Source organism: Watersipora subatra, chromosome 2 (genome assembly GCF_963576615.1).
Source record: "Watersipora subatra chromosome 2, tzWatSuba1.1, whole genome shotgun sequence".
NCBI classification, from domain to species: domain Eukaryota; kingdom Metazoa; phylum Bryozoa; class Gymnolaemata; order Cheilostomatida; family Watersiporidae; genus Watersipora; species Watersipora subatra.
The window spans coordinates 68,613,649-68,636,888 of record NC_088709.1 but is presented as its reverse complement, the minus strand read 5'-3'; the positions used below and the strand labels follow the sequence as shown (position 1 = coordinate 68,636,888).

At 38.8% G+C, this 23,240-nt stretch overlaps 1 protein-coding gene and 1 pseudogene across 1 annotated transcript in view; one reads left to right on the top strand and one right to left on the bottom strand.

Moving 5' to 3' along the window:
- The window catches only part of LOC137387047 (gastrula zinc finger protein XlCGF57.1-like), a 210,073-nt gene that overhangs the window by 158,629 nt on the left and 28,204 nt on the right, over positions 1-23,240 (bottom strand). The window lies entirely within an intron of this gene.
- On the top strand, positions 2,141-3,456 carry LOC137387090 (uncharacterized protein F54H12.2-like; annotated as a pseudogene).

The following is a 23,240-nucleotide window of genomic DNA, read 5'->3' as shown; positions in this document are numbered from 1 at the left end:
TTTTTCAATAATCATTTCAAACAAATTACTAAGAAATTCAACATACATCACTATACCACTAATAATCAAGAAATAAAAGCTTTTCTTGTTGAATGATTGCAAAGAACTATCAAATCAAAGTTATTTAGATATCTCACACACACTAATTCGTACAGATATATAGATGTCTTGGATGATGTTGTTTCATCATACAATGAATCTTTTCATTCTACACTTGGATTATCACTTAATAAGTTATCTGGTAGAAACAGTGAAGAAATATGACATAATATTTCCAACCCAGACAAGCCTACACCACCAGAGTCGCATTTTAAATATTTAATAGATGATACAGTCAGAATTTCTAAATATAGTACTGTATTTTCTAAAGGATATTTACCTAAATGGAGTGAAGAAATATTCCAAATCGCTCATTGTCGTAAAACAGATCTTTCTGTTTATTCATTAAAAGATAGCTCAAGAAATCTGCTCGAAGGAACTTGGTATGAACCTGAGTTACAAACAGTAAACAAACAGGATAATGCATGTCGTATTGAATCGATGAGAGGTCAGAGAAAAATAAATGGTAAAGCACAATTTCTTGTAAAATGGTTGGGTTGTCCTTATAGTTTCAACTCTTACATTGATAAAAGATATATAATACCACATTATAAAAATTAACGCAATCTCTTTCACATTTCATTCAAACAACAATGAGACTCGCAGTACCTTCTAACGCATCAATGAATAATTATCCAAACAATACATTAGCAAAGTTTTCAGTTCAGCTACCTCAATCAATCAATTTGTCAAATGGTAGATGGAAATTTGGTTTAACGGAGATTCAATTTACCAAATCATGGTACAACGTAACAAATGCAAATTTCTCGATAGTCAGAAATAGAATTGTTACAAAGATTTTAGTTGATGATGGATATTATGATTCTCCTCAAGAACTCATACTACATTTGAATGACAAAATCATAAAACATTGTGATCATGAGACTTCTCAGTTGCTTTCATTCCAATTTAATGATATCAAAAGAGTTCGTGAAATACGACTAACCCTTAACAAGGATATATCTTTTGAATTCAGTAAAAATCTGGAGTATATACTAGGATATGCAACAGAAGAAATCAATGATTATGTTAGATCTTTATCAGGTCTATGTCCTGATAGTGGAAACATTTCACATGAAGTCAATTTACCTACTGTAGTTCATTTTCCTCTGAAATAATCTCAGATGGAAATCCAAACGAAGGAGACATCTCAAAGCAAGTCATTTTATTAGGATCATATCTTATTTGGGTTGAGAGTATTTTTAATCTCATGGTTTATTGTAATATAGCTAAATATACAAAAGTAGGAGATGTTGAAGCTCCGCTTCTCAGACCTGTAAAAAATCAACATTGGGTTAATCAATGCACAGAATTTAAAAATGTACATTATCTCCCTGTTTCTCAAAACAATGTTAAGACCATTTCAATCTATATATGCACAGACTTTGGAGAAGTTGTTCGATTTCTCTACGGGCGTACAGTGTGTACACTAGACTTTAGGCGAAACGATTTATTAAACAAATAACGAAGATGTCGATAACTCCACTTGACATTGCATCTGTAGCAAAACAATATAAGGAGATGTACAATAAGTCAGGTGGAAGTAGTGGTGTACCGATATACATAGGTTCAAATTTTCAAAAAGGCTATGGATTAGGAAATATATTCGCTGGCATGTTACAAACCGTACTCCCGGTAATAAAACAAGGAGCTAAAAGTCTAGCTAAAACTGCTTGAGAAACTGGAATAAATGTAGCAAAGAATGGACTAGAGGGTAAAAATTTAAAACAATCTTTTAAGACAAATGCTCAATTTGCAGGTAGCAAGTTATTGGATAAATCCTCAAATTATTTACTATCGCCAATTCCAAAAAACAAAAAAAGGAAGAGAATCAGTAGTACAAAAAAAGAAACCAGTAAGCGAAAACGACCAACTAACTAACCAATTAACTAACAAAAGAGGCATTTTCTCCTAAAACCAATCAAAGTTATTCAAATCAATCAAATATAAATATCCTAGTATATATAATTGAGTTTTCTATCTTTCCTTCAGTATATTAATATAACTTCTACACCTAACATATCTCTTTCACACGATCAATATGTCTTTTTCATTTGAGAACAGTTGCTTGGCTTCTAAAGCAGAGCTAGATTTGTTTGCTAATCATCCCATCCAAGCATCTATAGATGAAGGAATTCATGTTGAACAAATACCTACTTCAAGTTTACAAGACGATTCTCCTATCAAGTTTTTTGTTTCTGGAGATTCAAATTATTGTATCGATTTGTCTTCTAGTTATTTATACCTAGAAATAAAAATAACAAACGCTGATGGAACTGATTTACCAGAAGATGCAAACGTAGGTCCTGTCAATTTGATGGGACAGACAGTTTTCTGACAAATTGATCTGATGATAAACGATGTTTTGATATCCCGATTCTTCAAACCTCTATCATTACCGATCTATGATTGAAACCTTACTCTCTCACAGTGATGAGTCAAAGATGTCACAACTTACTATGTCAACGTTTGTGAAGGATACAGCAGGGCAAATAGACTCTCTTAACGGAAATAATTTAGGTCTAGAAAAGAGAAAATTATTAACAGCAAAAAGTAAAGTAATTCAGATTATTGGTAAAATTCACTCTGACATACATGTATTTTTTCAAAATAGACATTTGCTGTATGGAGTAGACTTACAAATTACACTGTTAAAAAACCCAAATAATCTAACTCTTATGGTTCCTAGCGGTTCATTATATAAACTTAAAATAACTAATGCTTTTTTCTACGTAAGAAAAGTTAAAGTAAATGATGGAATTCAAATGAGACACATTGGCAACTTAGAGAAACATCTAAAGCCTGCTTTGTATCCAATTAGAAGGTTACCATGAAACCTTTCAATATACCAGCTGGATCTTTATCATGTAATGAAGATAATCTTTTCAATGGTATTTTGCCTAAGAGGATAGTCATAGGATTTGTAGATGCTCAAAGTTTTGAGGGAAAATATGAATGCAATCCATTCAACTTCCAACATAAGAATTTAAAATACTGCAGTTTATTAGATGGTGGAAAAACGTTACCTCAAAAACCATTGATTAGTGATTTTGAACATGATCAAACACTTAGAAATTATTTACAGTAATAGAAAGTACAGGAAAGGCATTTAAAGATGTTGGTATTGGAATCGATAGAACTGATTACGCCCATGGGTATTCTTTGTTGGCATTTGATTTGACCCCTAGCCTCGATGATGATGGTTGCTTCCTCGTATTAAAGAAAGGAAACATTCGACTCAAAGCAAAGTTTGACACAGGATTGAATGTTCCAGTCAACGTAATCGTATATGCAGAGTTTGATGCAACTATAAAAATCAATAAAAACAGAACAGTGTTACTAAACTTCTACAGCTAAGGATTATGTATAGCAAACAACTCTACGCAATACTTAATTCAGACAATCACGATTCCCTAGTGATATGATACCTATATAGGCCTTGAAGTTTCCCTGCGCAATGGTAATAAACACTAAGCCTCATTACCATAAAGGAGAACACTGGGTAGCCGTGGTGAAAACTGAGGAAAAAAAAAGGATTTTACTTCGATAGCTTTGGTTATCCACCGTATAATATGCCTGAAATTGGAGACGCATTGGAGAACTGTACAGAATGGCAATTTAATGGAATCAAGTTACAATCACCTATCAGTACAGTCGGCAGAGAATATGTAACATTTTTATTACGCATGTGGCTAGAGGATTTACATTAGAACATATCACATAGATGTTAAACAATGAAGGAGATTTGCATACAAAGGATGCTGTAGTATTCAACTATATTAAGAATAAATATCAAGATACTTTGAATGCCAACACTAAATCTTTGAAGATTATTGATTTCCCTTTTGTGTTGTCACAAATAAGTTCAGTTTTGCAGTGAATGTTGTATATTGTGTAAACAGTCATCTGTACATTTAACTTAATCATTTTTTTTTTCTTTTTTTTTTGTCATATGAAATATATGTAACATACCTGTAACCTTTGGTCTTCTAATAGATAGTAGTATAACGGATGATTCGGAGTGATCAATTGATCTTCAGGGATATTTCTATAGAACGAATAGTTCGACATACGAAGCGTTATCTCATGAGATAAATTAAAAATGATTAAAATAAAAGACTTATATATCGGGTCTTATCGGTCTCCGCCAGGACGTATACCAGGTCTTCTCATATCACGCAGAAGATTCCTATAGAACAAGAATTATAAATATCTGAACAAATAGTTCAATATACAAAAAGATATCTCAAGTGATTAATTATTAATGATTAGAATAAAAACACTTACAGGATTGGTCTGCCTCCGCCTCTGCCTTCTTGGCTTTAATCTTCAGGTCTACCTCTTCTATAGAACAAAAATTTATGCTTTAATATGTATTTTAACGAATAGTTATATTTACAATGCGTTATCTCATGAATAAAACACTTACACAATTCTGGGGATGAGTTGTATTCCTCGTCCTTGAACAATACCAGCACGGATGAGCTGAGGATTTCTATAGAACAAGCATTTATGAGCTGATATGCATCTGTGGTTCTAATACATCACGATATCTCAAGTGGTTAATCAATAATTATTAGAATAAAACACTTACACTCGTGGTAAAAGGAATTCGTTTCCTTGACCTATGCCTATAGTTGCTGGGCGGCTCGATCTGACTGATGGAGTCACTATTGCTATAGCTTTAGGGGTTGTTGGCTCATTACCACGGGGTAGTCTTATGTTAGACGCCATCGTAAAGATCATAACTGAAATGAATATGACTGTTCATATTACCACGACCAAACGAGCGGAGCGAAGTGTGGGAGTTTTTATGATAAATGCATGTGCACACAACTTTCGAAAATTATTCATCAATAATGAGACGAACCCTCGTCAAGAAATTTCATCAACAAATTTAGGCATCGTTATGTAAAGTCGTTAAAGTATAATAACGATACAAAACACATTTAAACCTATTCAAATATAGTAGTATGTAATATGGGGGTTCTGGACCAGATTTTTCGCCCTGACAATTTTTGTCCTAGAATTTAAAGTTTTTAAAATCCTTGGGATTTTAAAAAAATGGAGAATGTGAGAAATTTGTACGGAGAGAAGGTACGGCTGCCAAAGAGCACGCGACTGCAGGACCTAAGTGCTGGTCACGCTTGCCATTTGTACCTTTATTATACAAAATTCTTTAAACCATGAAAACTCAAAATCAGATACACAAACTCATGCTGATTTTAAAAAATGGATATTAGAAATAAAATGGAGAGAGTTAGAAACAGGCACGGCTGTCACCTAGATGACACGCGACTGCAGGACCTTTCGATGCTGATCACGCTTGCTTTTTGCACCTATTTATTATACAAAATTCTTTAAACCTACATCAATTCATTTGACTAACGTTTAAAGCTTTTCTATAATAAATAAAATGGAAAGAGTTAGAAAGCGGGCACCACCTGAGGCAGTGTCTGACATTAGAAACCTCTATGGAGAGGGGAATACGAGCTGGCTTCTACAGAATGCCAAGCGAAGCGGTGTAAAGGGATACAGCAAAATGAGCAAAGCGGAGCTCGCGTATCGTGCTGGCGATCGATCCAAAGTGATTGGTAAAACTAGTAAGGGTATACCAATAGTGGTAGACGGTACTTACAAAAAGCCACACCCGGATGATGCCCTCCGCAATGTGAGAAACCTGTACAGAGACTCTACCTCCAGTCAGATGAGGGAGGAGGCGAAGCGTATGGGGTTTGGGAATACAGCGAAGCTGAGAAAAGCCGAGTTGAAGGATATTGTCGATGGCAAGAAACGTCTTACAGTGGATGACTTGAGTATGAAAGATCTAAAATCTTTAGCTCGAGCCAGAGATATAACAGTTGGGCCGGGTGTGAAAAAAGCGGACTTGGTGGGCGCATTGAGAGGTGTTGACAGAGCGCCACGGGTGGAGATAAGAACCACTTTTATAGATGAGGTCACCAACAAATCTACTATAGATGTATCCAGTTATCAATCAGCCAACATAGACTTTGTATGGAATCACGCCAAACCCGTCATTATAGGTTGGATTAATGATGCGTTTAACCGAACTAAAAAACTTCGTGTAAGTGCTGAAGTTGCATTTTCCCATCTGGAGCGTGGTACTATAATCACTCGATTCTGGGGTACCCCTAGAGAAGGCACCGTACCAATCCTAGCATCAACCAATCTGGATGAAGAATTAAACAGACAGCTAGCGAATATAATCAGAAAAATTGATGAATTTACGAACAACGGTTCGGGGTGGATTTTGGAGCGAGTATCTAGATTTTATTTGGAAATTTATCGGTGGAAACCTCTAAGAGGTGGAACGTACAAATCAACCCCTAAAGCTTTAGCGAACAAAAATGCCATCATAAACGTCAACAATGGAGGTGCCAAAACAATGGCAGTGATAAAACGGATTGCAAAATCTATGAACATTCCTTTTACTACCAAAACCGAGAAATCAGCGTTAGGTAAAAAATAAAAGAAATAGATCCAGAGGCTTTGGATGATAACAAGTGCTTCTTGTGGGCGATACTCTCATGCCTATACCCATCATCAGATCACGTAGACAGGTTATCAAATTACACGCCATATCAAAACAGCTTGAATACCAAAATGTTAAAGTACCCGGTCACCATAGACCAGATTCAAAAGTTTGCTAACAAGAACAAACTTGTGATTAATGTGTTTGAGTGGAAAGATGGTGGAATGGAGATTGTTCACACGAATGACCGGTTGTATACAGATAGTGCAAAAGGTCTCCCAGAGGTGAATTTAATTCTTTATAAAAATCACTACATGTGGATCAAGAGTATGTCAGCGCTAATGTATGCCCAGACAGAGCACAAAGAGTCTAAGTATACCTGCCTACGATGCCTCCACCACTCAACGTGTGAGAGAACATTTAAGGACCACATCAAAGGGTGCCTAGCCGCTCACGATGGTACTTGCGTCATCAAGATGCCTGAACCTGGCTCGGTCATGAAGTTTAAGAACATTAAAAATATGGAAAAGGCGCCTTACACCGTCTACGCGAACTTTGAGTCTATTATAGACAAAAATACAAAAGTCCATACAGCGTGTGGCTACGGCGTAAACCTGGTGAACAGCTTAGGAAAGTCATTGAGGTTTGAGACTTACAGGGGTGAGGATTGCATGGAGAGATACTTTGCAGAGCTGGATAGAATAGAAGAGTTGGTAGATAGCATTCCAATCGCGAAAATAATAATCACTCTGGAGCAAGAGCGAGAATTTAAAACTGTGACAGAGTGCTACATGTGTGGGCGCGAGGCTACGGAAGAAGATTATCTAGTTAGAGATCATGATCATGTCTCTGGGTCGTACAGAGGCCCCGCGCACAATAGCTGCAATCTCAAGCACAGACAGACAAAAAAGATTAACGTGATATTTCACAACCTCAAGGGGTATGACTCTCATTTAATTGTCAAGGCTTACGAGGGGTACAAGGGCATCGAAGTTATAGCGAACACGGATGAAAAGTACATGTCAATGAGAATAGGTCGCTTTAAGTTTATGGACAGCCTCCAGCACCTCAATAGCTCATTGGCTACATTGGTGGAAGGCCTAGATGATCTACCACACCTGAAACGAGAGTATCCAGAGCATGCCGGGCTACTTTCCAGGAAGGGTGTATATCCGTACGAGTACATGGATTCTCACGAGCGGTTTAAAGAACGACGACTCCCGGATAAAAAGTACTTTAGTTCATCGCTTGACAGTTATGGCGGTATAAGTGATGAGGACTATCGGCATGCTCAAAAAGTGTGGAAGGAGCTGGGGAGTGAGACTTTGGGTGATTATCACGATCTCTATCTTGAGACGGATGTCTTGCTTTTGACTGATGTTTTTGAGAGCCATAGATCGACAGCCATGGATGTATATGGTCTCAATCCGTGTCACTACATCTCAGCACCCTCATTGTCATGGGATGCATTGCTTAAAATAACAAAACAAGAACTGGAGCTCATCAGTGATGTAGACATGTACAATTTTGTAGAGAGTGGTATAAGAGGTGGTGTGTCTACATGCGGAGGCTTGCGATATGCCAAGGCCAACAATCCTTATGTGAAGGGGTATGATAAAATGAAACCAGCTACCTACCTGATGTACTTGGATGAGAATAACCTGTACGGGTGGGCCATGTCGCAAAAGCTACCGACTGGTGGTTTCGAATGGGTGAAATTGAAAGGGCTGCCAGACATTAATGATGATGAGGGCTACATGGTGGAGGTAGATCTAGAATATCCAAACAAGCTCCACGACGAACACAATGATTATCCCCTGGCACCCGAATCAATGAAACCTGATCAGTGGTCAGAGTATATGCGCGATGTGGGAGAGCTTGACAAGCTTGGAGAGCCGTGCTATGCAAAAGTTCCTAAGCTGGTGCCAAACCTTCGAGATAAGCGCAAGTACGTCGTACATCACAGTATCTTAAAGTATTATTTGAAAAAAGGTCTGCATTTGACTAAAGTACACCAAGTTCTCAAGTTTAAAGAAAGTGAATGGATGGAGCTGTACATTCGACTAAACACCGATCTTCGAAAGCAAGCTAAGACTGATTTTGAGAAAGATTTTTTCAAGATCATGAACAATACGGTATTCGGAAAATCGATGGAGAATGTTCGCAAACGGATAGATGTAGAGTAGACTACTAAAATGAATCGCAAACAAAAGCTCATAAATAAGCCGCGATTCAAGTGTAAGAAAGAGTTTAATGACAACTTGGCGGCCATTCTCATGAGCAAATCTACAGTGGCCCTAAACAAACCTATTTACGTCGGTCAGGCCATTTTAGATCTGTCCAAACTGCTCATGTACAAATTCTTTTACGATGACATACGACGGCGATACCCCGATGCTATAATGATGTACACTGACACGGACAGCTTAGTGTTATTAATCGAGACAGAAGATTTTTATAAAGAAATGCCGCTCGAAAAGTATGATACGAGCAACTACCCTAAAGTTCACCCGTGCTACAGCGAGAAAAACAAGAAAGTGATAGGTCTGCCCAAGGATGAAGGTGGTGGACAACCAATTGCAGAGCTTGTGGCTCTTAGGGCTAAGTCATACTGCATAAAGTATCAACCTTGGGATCTCGATAAATCTGTTGAGGCAAACCTCATACCCAATAAAAAGAGTAAACCTAGTAAAGGAATAAAATGTTCCTGCAAAGACTCTAACAACTGTAAGTGTCTGATAAATGAAATTAAGAAACGAAACAAAGGTGTGAGTAAGTGCAAAGGTGTGAAAAAATGTGTAACTAAAAATCTAAGCTTTGATACGTACAAGCGGTGTCTGAATACCGGAAATCCTGCTGCGGAAGTGGAAATGACAACTCTCCGATCACGACTGCATGAGATCCAGAACTGGACTTTTAGAAAAAAGACTCTGTCGGCCTTTGACGACAAACGCTATTACCTAGATTCAATAAATAGCTTGGCTCACGGACATTATAGAATACATGACATTAACAATGCCGCGCTTCTTGAATAGGAAACCAAATGAAAGTTTGAGTCAAAGATGGATCAATGCGATGGAGTTGTTTGATCTTGTCCGACCCCCTGTGTATGACGAATATAAAGAGTCAACGGAAAGATATACAGTTCGAGGTAGACCCATACCTAGGTATGAGAATAGAATGCCACCAGAACTGTGCGTTAACTTACCCGAACTCAAAAAGCTGGCCAAGGCAAAAGATATACCCGGGTACAAAACGATGAAAAAGGTGGCTCTACAAGCCGCATTGTCATAATTTTATACGGTCGTATAAAATTACATCATGGAATAAGCTATACCCGCGATGACTATAGTGCTGCCAATTAACAATTTATTTCCTTCGTGAACGTTGCCCTCGGCCGGTGACAATTCTGTTGATGGCTTTACAGAAGGGGCAGGTTTTGGTGAAAATAATTCTGTAGGAAATATAGATGGCTTTACAGAAGGAGTTGATTTTAGTGTCGGCGCTGGAGGCTGCTTTAGTGGTGCAGGTTTGGGTTTCGGTGGCTGTTGTAGTGGCACAGGTTGTGGTGCAGGTTGCGCAGGTTTTGGCTGTTGCGCGGGTTTGGGTTTTGGTGAAGGCTTTAGCGGTGTGGGTTTTGGTTTCGGTGGTGGAGGTTTTATTCCTACGCTATCAAACGCTGGGGCTATTTTAATTTTATCGTTAAATCCTTTTACGCTTTGTCCTAAAGCGTTCAAGTTCAAGTCTGACGGTATCATGTACAGATCTTTGGCTATAACATAATTTGTTTGCCCGCGAGTTTTAGTGAGGGCGTCCTCAAAGTTTGATATAGAATCTTGGAGAGATTGCTTTTTCATGATCAAGTCATTGACCAGAACTAAAAATTCTTGTTGAGACTCGAGGGAGGAACCCGCTTGTCTAGCTTGCACCTGAGCTCCCAGTAAACAGTAAACGTAAGCTCTAATACTATCATTAAGTCTAACTATTCCGGGGGATGTGAATGACTTACTATGGTCGGGCACTACCCTTTTGTAGTCAAATGGGTCTTGAGTTACAGAAACCATTTTAGTACCAACACTCGAATTCCACTCCGGAAATTGGTAATAAGTACCCCGACCATTGGCACCACTCCGATGCACATCCATATCCGTCTTATCTTTACTGCTTGATGGATATTTTGGATACGGTTTGTGATGCCTGCCTAGATCAGCCATCTGTTTTTGTAGAGAACCTACTTTACTACCACCGTCTTGTATGATAAATCCGAGACCTCCGGCTGGTTGATCAATCTCAGGAATATCTTTAGCGTTTACTCTAAACTCATTGAGCAGTTTGCAGTACTCGGTTTTGTTGTAAGGATTGTTGTACGGATCAAAATCTCGATTTCCGGGATTTCTAATCTCCATTTGCGCCAACATCTTTTTAGTTTGGTACATAACGTGAAAGTTTAAAATAGCTTTTGTAAGAGGTAGACCTCGTGTCAACTGATCTTTACTGACACCGCACAAAGCAGTCGCGCAGTATAAGACAAACTTATATTGCTGAAAATAATATAACATGGGGTCATCATACCATCGATTGACATCATCAAAGCTTTTAACCACTACCGGTGCTGGTGAGATATCAACAAACTTTTTGACAAAGCTATACGATATTTTGTTATGTTCGTCTATCACTACGACGACAGTTAAGTTGTAAAAATCTATGGGATAACCGCTAGATAGTTGTCCAGTCATTTATTAATAAATGACCTCTTTGACAATAAACAAAACCGGTCGCATTGAGCTCGATCGATCTGTGAAGGCAACCGGTATTAGCCTTAAGACAATTACGTTATATTTATCTTTTTACAATTTGATCGAGGTGACCAGTTACACGTACAACGGTAGAACGACTACTATTCAGCCGGGGTATTACACGTACGAGCAGCTCCTTTCCAAATTACCAGGCTCATTTAAAGTTCATCAAAACACTTTAAAGGTTAGTACTGACGCGACGATTACGGGTGGACTAGCCAAACTGATAGAGAATGAATATTTTATCTGACCCCATTGTGTTTGTATTTATACATCGATGGAATAGACACGTCTAAAAATTTATGGAACAGTAAACGATCAAATCTCCTTTCGATTATTCCCATAGGCAGAACTGATGTGGGAGAAATAATACAACACCATCCTACTAATAATTACGAATCCATGCTCATTGGCGAGCTCAACAGCTTAAACGTGTCAATCTCGGATGAACGAGGTAACGCTTATCCCGGAAAATTTATTGCGGAGCTCGAGTTATCGTAGAATAAATGTATGGCAGTAAATCAAAATCTGTAAATGTGCATCAAGTCAAGCTAGATCGGGCGAGGCTTTATGATGGTAAATCCTTGTTTATGCCAGTTATTCCTCGAGGTGGAACTATTAAGGATATTATTCTCTACCGGCCGTACACACCCGGAGTGGAATTGAATATACAATTTTTAAATGACGAATCCGAGGTTGTAGGAACGTATTCCGGGTTGTTAACTAATAAACTTCACGCGATCAATCTTCGGGTAGAGGAAATTGTGTCCTGTCTCATATTCAGTCCTAATATAAAAGATCTTATAGTATTTTATGAGATATAATAAATGGCTAGTATCGCGATTATGGTAGTGGGAGCCGTCGTAAACTCTTTAGCGTTCGCCGGTGGAAATTATCTTTTTTCAAAGATTGATAAAAATGGAGCTCAGGAAGAAGCCAAGAGACATAATGCGGCGTTAGAAAAGCTAAACGCTGAACAAGCGGATTACAACATCAAACGAGCCAAAAACCAAGATTGGCTAAACGAGCAAAATGCTCGAAAGCAGGAGGCTACCGATGAAATATACTCGGTAAATTCGGCCTTTGATACTTATGAAAAGCTCTACGGTGAAAAGCCTACACTACCTCACCCTGATTTAAAAGCGCCTTCTTTAGATTACACCCCCAGCTCTGAACAAAAAAAATATGAGCGAGTTTTTGTAGGCGCTGCCACGGCTGCGGGTGTAGGAGGTTTTGCGCTAATCCAATAAGGTAACAATTTTTGTAATCTTTGCAATCTTTGCAATCTTCGCAAACTTTGCAATTCCTCGTAACAATCTTCGCAATATTTGCAATCTTCGCAAACTTCAACAATCTTTTATGGCGTCATAAAAGATTTATCTGTGCTTATTTATTTCATACGCTAACAAAGTTAATGCCGCGGCGATGATTATCCACAAGTTGCTTTCGAGATAATCTACAGCATTTTCCATCATGTGCCAAAATGCTTGTACTGCGCCGGAAGTTTTTAGATATCTGCCATGAAAGTACGCGGCCAAGTCTTCCAGATTTTTCTTGATAATTTTGCCAATGCCGCTTTCGATAATATCCTTCGGATCGGTAGATTTAGGAATAAGATCTTTTACCGCATCAGATCCCAATGCATTCGCTACCGCTTCGAATATGGCCGTTAAAATTCCTCAAGCGGCTAACCCACCACCAATGCCTAAAATTAGGTTGCGCTGCTTTCGCATCTTTGCTGTATTATCCGAAAGGTCTCCTTTTAGATCACTGATTAAACCGTTTTGCGCATCCAACTCTTCTTTTAGTTGTTGCAACTTTGCGAGTTCATTAGGAGATTTGTCCTCTTTAGCATCGAGTTGTTGTATCTGCTCTGTCAGGTTCGCAGCTTTTGATACAGCCACTGATATTTGTCCTTCTATAGTTTGAAATCTCTGATCAATAGCTACTAACTCTCGTTCCGGTAACCTTCCCTCTATATCACTCATTTCAAGCTCTTCGCGATAATTAAACTCTGATGTTTTTCTGTTACTTTTGAGCCGATCTATGAAATTTTTTGCTCGGTCTTTCACCGTATCTCCCTGTTTAGATAGCCATGACTTGAAGTCAGTCAAATTGCCTTGATCCGCATCCACTTCTTCATCCACCGGAGCGATGGTTCTAGCATTGGCTTTTTCTACTCTTTTCGTGTATTCATCTTTGTTCAAGCCAAAAAGTCCTTGATATTCCACGGTTGGGATCTTTGGATTCTTGACAAAAAGCTCAGGGTTACGCACATAAGTCAACATTTGCGAGCCTTTGCTCGTTTTTACCGCGAGGCCACCGTCATCCATCAGAACAAACTTGGAATGATCTATACCAGAGTATATATCCAGCTTGGATAGTTTTACACCAATTGTATTTTGCGTGTGCGTGTCTACACCAGGCGTGTTAACGGGAGGATTAGGTACACTATCTATAGAAGAGGTGAGATAGCTATCAATTTCTTCTCGCGTAAGAAACCTTTTACTAACAAAGTCATCATAAGTACCTCCGCGCCGCGAGTATTCGTCATAAATATTTATAGCCGCTTTTATTCCATCAACATCTCGGGGTTTTACGACTTCAACAATAGCCGAAAACAATCGTTTATCTACAACCCTACCTTTCCCCTTTTTTAAAATTATTTCATCAATGCTGGGCAAGTCAGCTTGAGCGAGCCAATTATTCGCCTTGGATATCGCATCATTTTGTTCATGAATGCGCGGCTCGGTAAATGATGATGCGGGCTCGATAAATGATGGTTCTCCCGGGATTTCATCGATATCGGGGTTAAAGTCTTTACCTTCCAAATCCATATTTATTTATTATAATAAATGTATACAGGAGAATTAAACCATAACCTGTCCGCGAGAGACAGGCAGGGTCTAAAAGAGCACAAGATGCGCGCGCGAGTCGTGCACAATCCATCTACAGCGAGTCCTAGCGATGAGCTAGTAATTAAAATGCCCCAGCTAACGCCCAATGCAGTTCTTTACCCCAAATCGCTTAATCTAACCTACAATTTCAAACTAGCCAGCGATGGAACTGAAGCGGACATTCCCGATCACCTTACATCGGCGATCGTAGAAAAGTTTAAGATGACCATAAATGGTCAAACTATATCCGACATATCCAACTACGCTCATCTAGCGATATATAGAGAGTTTTGGCATTCGAAGCGAAAGTATACTTACAATCTTACGCATAGAGGTATTCAGTCTACAGCGACTAAAAAGAAACGACATTCAATAAACGGCGCGGCTGAAGACATTCTCGCAAAGATTCACGGTGAGAGATATTCTTTTCACCTAGGATCATTTTTGACTTACGCCGCCTTTACTCCGCAGGCGATCCAAAACAATGTAGAGTTTCATATCAAATTCGCCGCGGGTAAGTATACGCTGACCAACCTCTGCTTAGAATATGACTACATTTTAAAACCCAGTTTGGCTGAAGGTATTAAACAAAAATATTTTAATCATGGTCACATTATCAACGATTACAAATCTCACACGATCAAGGATATACAAAAAGAAGAGTCCGAGTTTGAAATAAACATAAACGCGAGCTATGAAAGTCTTCGAGCGATCTTGGTGTTTTTCAAGAAGGATAACTCTGTTGACACTACATTTTGGAATCCGATGCTAAAAGATGTCGGACTAGATATAGACGGCGCAACAAACCAGCAATTTACATCAAATTACTTAGCTCCCTACTCATATGAGAACGCGGTCAAGTACTTTGGTGATGGAGAAGCGTTCATCAACCAAGAAAAATGTTACACGGACAAGTTTTGTTTAATTATAGATATGAGGACTTTGAATGATGAAAGATCGAGTGGGACGGGTCGACAGATCAAAGACTATGTCAAGCTTAAGCTATCAAAAGATGTAACGCAAGACGATGGCAAAGCGTTTGTATTTCTAGTGACTGACAAACGCGTATCTTTTGTAAATAACCAACTGAGTAATATCGAACAATAAATGGACAATTTACTTCCAAAGCATCCACACAACGCAATCATTTGCGGACGAACAAACTCGGGTAAGACTACTCACGCGCTAAATGTAATTGAAAGGTATTACCTTCATGCTTTTGATCACATTTTTATCATCTGTCCTTCATTCCATGACAACAAGACTTACAATCGTCCTTGGCTGAATAGGTGCACAGTTTTGTGCAACGGTAACTTGTTTGACAACCTAGAAAGCCTGATCAAGCGACACAAAAAAGGCGGCCAACTGTCGGGTAAAAAGTCGCTCATCATCATTGACGACTGCAGCGCGGAAAAGGACATCAAAAAACACTGCACATCACTCAGCAAGATCGCTTTTAGCGGGCGCCATTACAACCTAATCACTTGGTTCATAACGCAGCGCTACATTTCGGCTCCCAAAGATTTTAGAGAAAATATTCATTGGATCTTGGTAACCAAAAACACTTGTAGAAAGTCTTTTGAGACTCTTATTATCGAGAATGACATTATCCCGTCAGAGCGCCGCGCTGAAATAAAGGCTGGATTAGTAAAGACTTTTATGCTGTTTGTCAACACTGACATTGGACAGTATTTGATCCTTAGCAAATGATTGAACAAATATTCTACGCAACGGGTTCACTCTTCTTTTCTCTGGGAAGCTTTGTAATCATCAAGTGCTACCTGACATGGAAACGGTTGTAAAATAAAATGGAACCAACAATTTCACTACCGGAGCAGGCTGAAGAGACATCAGTACATGATGCCAACTATCGAAAAAGGCTGGTAAAGGCACGCGTCAAGACGGAAGAAGACCTTGCCAAAATGTCAGAGAATGAAGTTAAAAAGTTATATCTCAAACACGAGCAGAGCATCATTGACAACGTTGCCGGTAACGTATCCAAGGTGTTCGCCAAACTCTGGACAAAATCTGTGTCTAGAGTTGTGTCTGTAGATGAGGTGGAACTGGAAGCTGAACTAAACAAAGACGTCTTTGTCGAGGCATTCCTCAAAGAATATTTCCCGCCATTCTACTACGACTACGGAATGTATTTGGCCCCTTTCTCAGTACTGCTCACTACTGCCAACCACATCGACTACAAGTGGGTAGGAAATTCTCTAGAAATAAATGACAACGGTCAAGAAGAACCCCAAGAGGATGACGCCGATGCAGACTCCTCTGAGTGACATTAACGATGAGCTCACCGCGATAACCCAGCAGACTCTTCTAGAACCTCTGAGTGACATTAACGATGAAACTGAACACGCGTGGATAACCGTCGGTCTCGGTATAGCTCTACTGTTGATAGGTTGGCAATGGTACACAAAGCCACTAGCACTAACGACTACACCAACTCCCACACCAAAGCCTACACCAACGCCCGCTGTAAAAGCGAGAATATTCTAGTATAATAAATGGCGCAGATGAACAACACTCTCAAGGATATTGGTAACGCGCTGTACCAAGGCGCTTTGTTAGCTACAGGGTTAGTAGTCACTAGAAAAGCGGTTAAGGAACTGGGTTTCAAGGACAGACCTGTCGAAATGAAGGTCAAGAGTCTTGGCATGTTGTCCGCAGAAATTGCAACGGCTAGCTTTGTTCTGAAGAAACTACAGGACGCCGGACTGCCCGCAAACGTATTTAAATAAAAATTTTATACTCGAGAGTATAAAATTTTGCGAGGTTTACTGTGCAGCTTCTTTTGTGCCAGGCATACACTGAAGCAGCTGCTGAGTTAGCTCTTCTTTAGCCTCCGCTCTTATTTTGTCAACGTCAAAAGACTCGAGCTCCCGACGTACGGCATTGTATTCATTCACAATGTCCTCAAACTCTGCGTCATTAATAAAGTTATCATCCAGCACGCGTGAGATCTTTTTGTTTAGCACAGATATGCCAGTGCACAGAATGGCGTGCTTCTTGGCGTGCTTGACCTTTTTCTTGGCGCAGTGCTTCGCTATGGGTGTCAGTACCGCAGCCATCAGACCTGACGCAACACCTAGACCCGTTAGTACCACACCAATGGGCAGCCCTACTATAGTAAGGGATGTAGCGATACCAGCTGTCGATTCCACGGCGGCCAGTGACGATAGAGTTATTTGAGCATTCTGTAGACCACTTACCGCCTTGCTGTATTTCTTGTAATAACCATTCCGATTGTCTCTCAGAACCTGCAGCTCATTGCGAATGTCGCGCACTCTGTTGTACCGCTCAAAACCTCCATCCGGAGGCGCTGTCGGCAGTTTGGGATATATTTTTTCCGTCATTTATTGTATATCTAATCCCTCCGTATCGGGTGGTACAACTTGCAGCTGCTCTGCAGTAAACGTTCGGCCATCAATGCCTTGGAGCGTGTACACGGATGGTTGATTCTCAGCTGAACGAATCTCATCTATGGTGTATACATCTACTGACCAAATGGCATCAGTGGCTCTGTACCGCGTGTCATTGTGCTCTTCTCCGGGTTTGTACAAATACCGCATCAATGAGTCTATCGGCAAGTCTTCAGTGACCTCGTCATACTCGGGTTGTGTTACACTGTCAAGTTTTATAGCATCCATCGGTTTCATATTTATCATACTAGTTTCTTCATCATTTATCGCAGCCACTACACCCGGCAACCTCTTTACCCACTCTCGGTTGGTCTTGTCAGTTTTAATTTCCTCAGCATACTGGTGAGCGAACAATCTTTCTGACAACGTTCTATTAAAACGCTCTACAAACGCTACCTTTTTCTTATTAAGGCTTCTAGATATTTTTATGCCTTTCTCGTTCATCAGCTCTGTGAAAGTTCCCATAAACTCACGCCCCTTGTCAGACATTATTTCTTTTGGATATTTCAGTGGTGACCTATTATATATACATTTAATAGCCTCAACCGTATCAGCCGCCGTTTTCTTTTTGAGTGGCTCCGCCTCTTTGTATCTAGAAGCGATGTCCACCACTGTCAGCGCGTACTTGTACCCCTTGTCAGTGGGAAGGCTCAGAAGATCAATTTGGTGAGTATGGTTTGGTTTGTCTTGGCTGTAGTGGGGAAATTTTATTCGCTTTGGCTTTGCCTTGTAAATCTGGTAGATGGGTTGACGGTCAAGCCAGTTTTGAATCTGACTTCGTTTCAATTTGGGGGTTTTTTCATGCAGCTTTCTAGCAGCTGTCTTACCACGCTGATAGCCAGACGGCGAATAATATAGTTTCTTTAGCTTATCCATTTATTTTATGTTGACGGTTTTTAAAATTGGTTGACGGTTTTTAAAATTGGTTGACGGTTTTTAAAATTGGTTGACGGCTTTTAAAATTGGTTGACGGTTTTTAAAATTGGTTGACAGTTTTTAAAATTGATTGTCAGTCGCACTATTTTTCTTAGTAAAATGTTTTAAATTCAAATTTACTCTTCCCATTCTACACAGTGGTATGATTCTCCACTGCCATCAGTTTTCTTTACAAGCCCGCAGTAGACAAACTCCCTGTCTGGCATAGCACCATCAGCCGCATACTTTGGCATATACACTTTGTATTGCTCATCAGTATCCATATTAAGTACAGTGACTATAAAGGACCCATACCTCGTTGGCTTTGATTCTTTGCTTACGCACATATGAGGTATTTCCATTGGTATTTCACTAATGTTATGCACCTTGGAGTATCCGTAAGTTTTTCCTCTGATTGTAACTGGCATTGTTATTTATTATACAGTTTTCTTTAACCCTACATTAAACTGAGCACTGCATACGCCTGTCATATCACAAAATCATTCAAGCGCTATATACTTGCAAGTGCTATGCACGGGAAGGATATTCACTTTGCACATCTAACAACTAATAAACACATTTTTACAACTACAGTGAGCACTCACCTGCGCTGTCGGATTAAAAAGATTAATGGGTTTTTTGCTTAGAGTAGGCATTTGTTTATTCAATATTAAAGTTAGTAACATACCCACTACGTTGTGATGTACCTTGTATAAATAATTCAAATGTAGCGCAAAAAAAAACAAACGCTTGTTTGTATGGATGTAAAAACTGATTGAATAACCATTGCTAATAATACTACAGTCAATTGATGAAATACAATCCGTTCATGATATGTCTTATAGGTGTTATACAATATCCACACCTGTCCAATTATTGTTGACTTGGTATTCATGTATACAATGTACAACCTATCACTAGTAGGTGATCTACTGCAGTGGTGGGAGGTCTGGCCAGCCTTCCGCTTTAGTATCCCCGAACCGTCCCCTTCCTCGGAAGCGCGGTGTAGGTTGTGATGCTAGCTGTAGTGCCCCCGAACCGTCCCCTTCCTCAGAAGCACGGTGTAGGTTGTGGCACTGGGACTGCATGATGATATTGCGGTTGGGGAGCCATAGGAGCAAGGAGCAGTGAGAGGATCGTCATGGGTGGTGGTTCTTGTAAGAAGGTAGTGAAGCTCCTCCCCCTTTCGAGAGTCGTTGTGTAGAACCCCTCCAGGGGAGGGCAGCGTGGAGAGCTGGATTACCACTACAGTTCGCCTAGCGCATAGCCTCGTCTTCGGATGGGGCACCCAATGCCAGCTCTCCACAACACCAGTTTTACACTTTTTTTCAAAATCCCAAAGATTTTGAAAACTTTGTAAAATTCTATATATGATTATTGATTTAAGCCTACATCAAATGACCTAATGTTCAGTCAAGCGTCTAATAAATAGACAATCAGAGGTTTAAAGAATTTTGTATAATAAATAGGTGCAAAAAGCAAGCGTGACCAGCATCGAAAGGTCCTGCAGTCGCGTGTCATCTAGGTGACAGCCGTGCCTGTTTCTAACTCTCTCCATTTTATTTATAATATCCATTTTTTAAAATCAGCATGAGTTTGTGTATCTGATTTTGAGTTTTCATGGTTTAAAGAATTTTGTATAATAAAGGTACAAATGGCAAGCGTGACCAGCACTTAGGTCCTGCAGTCGCGTGCTCTTTGGCAGCCGTACCTTTTCTCCGTACAAATTTCTCACATTCTCCATTTTTTTAAAATCCCAAGGATTTTAAAAACTTTAAATTCTAGGACAAAAATTGTCAGGGCGAAAAATCTGGTCCAGAACCCCCATATTACATACTACTAAATATGTTACCAAGTCTTTGTAAACCGTCGGTATTATCTTAAAACTTACCCATCTGATCGGATGATACACAAATAATACACAAACAGATTAATTTCAACGAAAATCGCCACAAAACACTTGAAAAGCTTGGTTTAATAAAAGTTAAGACCGAAAATTGAAACGTCGAGGGACAGATAATAGAACGATGAAGTCTTGCGCATTTCACGGAAAAATAACGTACACTTTTCACCAGTCTATAGCATTGTCGAATTGCCGAAGGTTTTGGCAATTCGACAATGCTATAGACCTGTGCTGAAGGTTTTTGGCAATTAACATAGGAGTACAGAAATTGTTTCATTTTTGCCGATTTCAATTTTTTCATTTTCATTTGCCGACACATTTGAATACTTTCCCATTCTAACTGATGTCCAATGCAGTATAAGTAAAGCAAATGACGATGATATTTTTTAACGTTTCTTATAAGATTATTACAATAATTAATTATACGTTTGGATGACTACAGAACAATGACTACGTAGTACCAATGATACACAGCCCCAATGGGGACTGTATATCATTGGTAGTACAGACTTTCTAAAAATCTGACGCAGTGTAAGTAAAGGCATGACGATGATATTTTTTCTAACGGTTCTAATGAGAATATTGCAATAATTAATTATAAGTTTGGATGACTACAGGACAATGACTACAGGACAATGACTATGTAGTACAGATTTTCTAAAAATCTATATAAATATCACAAATTCGTGATATTGTTAGCTATGGCGTTTTGATTTGTAAACAAAATTGAGCATTGGTTTTTTATTATTACTATATAAATAATATTGGTTATTCTAATAATATCAGTGCAATTTACTTCTAATATTGGCCAATATTGCATTTCTTTTTTTGCAGGAGGAGAGATATAAGCATATAATCTTTTCCTTTCATTATTGCTATTTGTTGTATATAATAACACCCAGTACATTACAGCTACCATTGCAGTTATCCTATTTGACTGCTAATATTGCATTTCTCAACCATCAGTACCCTTTCTTTTTTCCAATATCACTTTGGTCGTGGGCTGTATGCCAGTGGAATTTCTAGTTATATTTATTTTGTAAACCATGAAAAAAGCATTGGTGTATCGAATAGGTATGACAACCATGAGAACTTCCTATTAATAGATGATAAAATAGTGTCTATACGAAACTGGTTTAGCCTATAGTAACCAATGTTAATACATCTACCTGACACATCTTATTGATATAGATTGAGATATAAAGATTGTTTACCGGTTTACGGCTAAACTTAAAGAGGATTCCTGTACAAATACAACGCGAACTTAACCGAAAATGCCTGCACAACATCCTGGTAAACTTATCAAAAATGCATGTACAAACTCCTTAGTAAACTTATTGAAAATGCCTGTACAAATTCCTTAGTAAGCTTATCGAAAAATGGCTTACTATACTACTCTAGTGATCTTAGCAATGAAACTTCTCCCTTTTTCACCCTTAATCTTGTGGTTGTCCCAAAAACCTAAATGAACTTCGTTCCAGTTTCATAAGATATTCATCACAAGAAAGGAACACTAGTGATCTTAGCAAAACTCTGATGGTCCGTAGATGACTAATTGTGTGCACCCTTTGTCTACCAGTTTTCAGAATTCATTGCTGCTGCCATAACAGATACTCAGAATGTTTTAAGTTCGCAAAGCTTGAATTATATTTTGATACAGCTTTGAAACAAATTCAAGTGTAGTTGCGGCACGAATGTAACTTTTCTATTTATAGGTAGACATGTAGGCCTATCTCATTCACCCAAACAAGATGACTCCCAAACCAATCAGGGTATCATTGCATCCTTAGTGCTGTCTCACAAATTTCTGGTGATTAACTTTCCTGTCTTCAACTCCTCTTACCTTTACCCTTGTCTCGCCTTTCGAAACAATTTTTCAGGCTTCACTAGGATGACGCATTCCAACCAGAATCCTCCAGAGGCTACACTTTTGTTTTTACTCTATCACAGGCTCTGAATGTGGAATGAGAAGCAATGCTAAACATTACTACAAGGCAGTAGCTTTTCAACCGAATACTTGAGATACAAGCATAATCTTTTCACCTTGGCATAATAGAAAGCAAATCGTATCACATATGTAATATTAATTTGTTCAAGCATTCTTTTTAAATAACTTTATTTGGAAAACAAGTTCTATTTAAAGCTCTCATTCTTAGCTTTTTTTAATATCAGTTCTTTTTAAAACATTCCATGATGATCAATTAGTCAATCGTGATAATGCAGCAGCTGAAATATCCCTTCACACAAGAATACTGTAGCATCAGCAAACTGTTCAATGTGCTTCAGCCTTTGAACAACATCCATTTTTCCCACTATTCTGTTTGTTACATCGTTTTGGACCACCAACTCAGCAGAGCACCAACTTTCTACTAATTGTGTACAGATACTTAACCTGTAATAGTCGTTCCTCTTAATTTGTAACATCATACATCAACTTCTCTTTTCTATAAATTATCTTTAGTTTTTAGCATAAGAACTTTCATAGTCCTTACTAATGAGCTATATGATATGAACATACATGAGCCAACACTTATGAGCTCACAAATAACTCATGCTGACAACTAACTATGCTCACAATTGAAAACAAACACTTATATTTTATAAAAAAAAACAACTTTGTTTAGCTACAATTTTGGACTGTAGCATATCAGGGTCATAAATATGTGACCTGAATCATACTGTCAACAATTGCAATAATGTGGCAATATG